The sequence below is a fragment of the Hipposideros armiger genome, unplaced genomic scaffold (genome assembly GCF_001890085.2).
Source record: "Hipposideros armiger isolate ML-2016 unplaced genomic scaffold, ASM189008v1 scaffold_154, whole genome shotgun sequence".
Taxonomy (NCBI): domain Eukaryota; kingdom Metazoa; phylum Chordata; class Mammalia; order Chiroptera; family Hipposideridae; genus Hipposideros; species Hipposideros armiger.
This window is the reverse complement of record NW_017731504.1, coordinates 572,660-576,938: the sequence shown is the minus strand read 5'-3', so window position 1 is coordinate 576,938 and position 4,279 is coordinate 572,660. Positions and strand designations below refer to the sequence as shown.

Genomic DNA, 4,279 nt, shown 5'->3' with positions numbered 1-4,279 from the left:
GGAGGTATCTTAGTTTCCTAGGGTTGCCATAACACATTACCACAAACCTTATGGCTTAAAACAATAGAACTTTGTTCTCTCATAGTCAGGAGGCCAGAGGTCTGAAATCAAGGTGTTAGCACGGCCATGCTCCCTCTAAAGGCTCCAGGGAAGAATCCTTCCTTGCCGCTTCCTCCTAGCTTTGGTGGCTTTTGGCAATCGCTGGCATTCATTGGCTTGTGGATGTGTCACTCCAGTCTCTGTCTCTGTCTTCACATGGCCTTCTTTCCTGTGTCTCTTCTGTGTCTCTTTGTCCAGAACACTCTCCTTTTTCTTATAAACACATTGGTCATTGGATTAGGGCCCAACCTAATACAGCACAACCTTATCTTAACTTGATTACATCTGTAAAGACTATTTCCAAATAGGGTCACATTTACAGGTACCAGCGATTAGCATTTGAATATATCTTTTGGGAGGATACAGTTCAACTGACAGTAGGTAAGATGGCACCAAATCATGGAACACTTTAATGACAGAAGAATATGAGTTTTATTTATAAGTCACAGGGACCATGGGAAACTTTAAGCAAGGGTACTATTTGGATAGTTATTTTTTACAGGACGGTCTGGTAGCAAGCAGTACACTTCAGTATACTAAACTGAAAATGAAGTTTATAGGCTAGGATATTAATTAGGGGTATGTTACAATGTTCCAGGAATAATGTGAAGGAGCATTTATAAAGGAAGATGTGGAAGAGGGTATTTTCCAAAGACGGCTGAAACAATGTCTCTCATAACACTTGCTCTTCTGCAATGAGACCCTTTTATTCCCCCATCGGTAGGTGGCGTCTATTTCTCTACCCATGAATCCGAGAAGAGCTAGTGACTACTTTGACCAGTAGAATAGGGCATAAGTGACACCACACCAGTTATAGGTGTAGACCTTTCTTGATCCAGCAGCTTTTTCTCCCTACCTCTTGGAAGATAGCCTCCATGTAGGAAGGGTGATTCTCCTGAGTCCACCATGCTGTGAGAAGCCCTAGCACCACTGAGCCAGTGGAGAGGCCCTGGAGGCAGGGCCACAGCTAGGGTGAGGCAAATGAGCTACCTAGGATGCCAAATTTAAGGAGGCACTGCTCTCAGGTGCCCTTGCATGATGCTGAGAGTGAGGACCTCCTTGAGTTTTGTACTCTAGGAGCTTCACTCTTAAGAAGGCACTCAGTCTCAGGGTTGAGAGAGGGCAGGGGCAGCACTTGGGAATGAGTGCATTTTAAAATTTTATATCCAAGGCACCTCTTCTTGCCTTAACCTAGTCCTCACTCTTTCTGGAGGATGAGAGAGAGAGAGAGAGAGAGAGAGGGAGAGAGAGGGAGAGAGAGAGAAACTGAGATCATGGAGCACCACAGAGGTGCAAGACATTTGAGTGAGGAAACCATCTTGAATGTTGATCCTTTGGCCTCAGCTACCAGCTGGCACCAGGTGGACGAAATAAAGCACCAAGCTGAGCCCTCTTCAATTCCTGATCCACAAAATCATAAGTGAAACAAAATGATTGTTTTAAGTCACAAAGTATTGGGGTAGTTTGTTAGGTAGCAATAGATTACCCAAAGAACCCCTAAACCTTGCCAGTATTATGTGGGGCTAATAATTGACTGAGAAATACCAGGTAGCTCTGTATTTACTCAGTTCTGATGGAGCATGTTTGATCACTACTTAGTGAATAGGGATGAAGAATGTGATGGAGAGAGATTATAGTCGCTGGCAGCCTAAAATATAGAATTTAGTGCTTTGCTTCTGCAGCTCACTGCTTAAGCTACATAGCCATACAACTTCTGATGTTTGAAGTTGGCTAGACTCACAGTATGAGTTTTTATAGGAACAAAATCCCTGTCTGTTTTGATCTATGACATTCAAAGGGATGTGACAGTCCCATTTTAAAGCAGATGGTCTTAATTCTAATGCTAAATGAATAAAGTTATTATTGGATCTCATTAGCCCTCATGTGGGAAGGAGGGGAGTCTGTATAACTATTTCTTCTTAGCTTTGTCTGAACAAATTAAGCTTTGAATGAAAGGTTTATTTTAATGAAGGCTGAATTTACTCATTTTTCATTGAGTACCTCTGTTGCATGGTAATTTACACATTCTTTCAAATGGTTATTGGCACATTTATTTATTTTCCTTTGAGGTATTTTCTAATTACTTGTAAACAAGGCTGAGAAAAAAAGTAAATCTGAAAAAAAAGTTAAGAAATGGATTGTTTGTTAGAAGGGTTGTTTTACGCATAAAATTAAAATATAATGAGTACTTTTAAAAGCCTTCATTTCATTTTATAGGCTTCTCTGCTTGCTCCTACAAGCAGGCAGTGAGCAAAGATTTCCCGACCCATTATTCATTACTACAGGATGTTCGACATTTTTATGGCCTCCTGGAGTACTTATAATCTGTACTACTCAATTTAGCACCTAATTGTATTCTGTCTAATAATGTGCATTATTATATTATGGTATGATTCTTGTCCCCTCAAGTAGATTATATGATCTTAAAAGCCAGAGACCATGTCTTATACTTCTTCCATATTTGCATTCTGTCTAGCATAGTACTGAACACAGTGTCCAGTTGGGAAAATTTTAATTATACCAATTAAGTATAATAGTAATTCTAGTTCCTCAAAGCTCAGTGAATGTATCTATGGAGCANGGCGACTCACAGCAGCCCAGCTCCAGGTTGAGCTGTTGCTCAGCATCTTAGCTGTAGAGGGCAGCATCACTGGCCCTCATATGTGAGATCCGAACTGGGGCCCTCTGGCATCCCAAGCCAGCTCTTAACCAACCCTCCACTCGGCCGGCCCAGTCTCTGTATTTTTAAGAGATTTTAGTCTACTGGGAGAAACTGCCAAGAAAATTAGCAATTACAGTAGTGTACCATGGAATGATGTAGAATGGTAGTGTCCTATGGAACTAAAACCAAGGCAGTGTGCATAGTGAATGGGGGAAGGCGCTAGGCAAGGCTTCTCAGGGAAAGTCATGCTTAAGTTAAGGCTGAAAGCCAAGTACAACTAGTTGAATGTAAATATAGAAAGAACATTCTAGCAGCCTAAGCAAAGCTAAGAAAAATATGAAATAATAAGATAGGGTTTTTTTTTAAGTTCTTAGTTTATTAATTGTCTCTTGAAAAATCTGCACAATCACCACAGATCAAGTCACTGACAAATCTTTACTCCTTCTGTTGTCCAATCTCCACCTGGCTGGACAATTCATTTCTCTTTGCCGGCACCAGTATTTGCCTTTGCAGCCCCTCTCACTTTCTTCATGCTGTTCTTGTGTTTCTTTTGCTGTTTTCTTGAGGTCTTCCTCTTTTTATACAGGCCATGACTTGTAAGTCTATGTTTGGGTTCATTTTTCTTTGCGTGATCCAAAGAATCACAAATCATGCCAAAGCCAGTTGTCTTGCCACCACCAGAATGGGTCCTGAATCCAAATACAAAGATGATATTTGCCGTGGTCTTGTGCATTTTGTCTGGTTTCCCCAAAATTTCTGCGTTAGGTGTGTACTGTTGCCTTCCCAGGGTGAAGGACACTGATGACCGTTTGTTTTTGCTGAAGTTGAGTGTTGGTCATGAACTTCCTGGCCCGGATAGTTACGGTGTTGTTCATGATGGCGGCTGAACCTTAAACAAGCAGCCAGGGAGGAAAAGAGCTAAAATAGGTTTACAGATCAATATGTATATCAATATACAGTATTACTGACATGAAAGTTTTAGCTTGAGGAGACAAAGGAGATAAACCTAGACAAATGCTTCCATTTTCTTTTCTCTAAAATGGAGATAATTTTATCTACCTCATGGATTTGTAAAATCCCCCAAAAACAACGTATGTAGAGTACCTAACACATAGGTGCTCAAAAATATTAGCTCCTTGTTCTCCCCACCATCGCCCTTCCATGCTCTTTCTCACTTCTGATTTTCTTAAATAGAAAACACCCTATTGATGGTTATTAAGTTATCAATTTGTAAATTATGGCTGAGTTTAGGAAAGTGGAGGAAGAATCAAAAGGCTTAAAACTGTTTTTTTCCAGACCTGGATCGCGGCATGTTGAATTGAACGGGGGTAGTACTTGGCAGCAGCATTACTTTATTTTGACACTGCAGTTTCCCTTGTCATCACAATTGGTCTGCGAGGAGGGCACTGCTTCCCAAAGGGCACTGTATTCTTCCTCTGTCTCTTTGATTTGCTGAGTTCAGCGCTGAGCACAGGTCATGTGCACTGAAGTAAGTGCCTGGAAAAAACCTTGGGATGA

General features: G+C 41.0%; 1 pseudogene; it reads right to left on the bottom strand.

Moving 5' to 3' along the window:
- Positions 1-3,236: 3,236 nt before the first annotated feature.
- Positions 3,237-3,636, bottom strand: LOC109387346 (40S ribosomal protein S24 pseudogene; annotated as a pseudogene).
- Between the last annotated feature and the right edge of the window lie 643 nt (positions 3,637-4,279).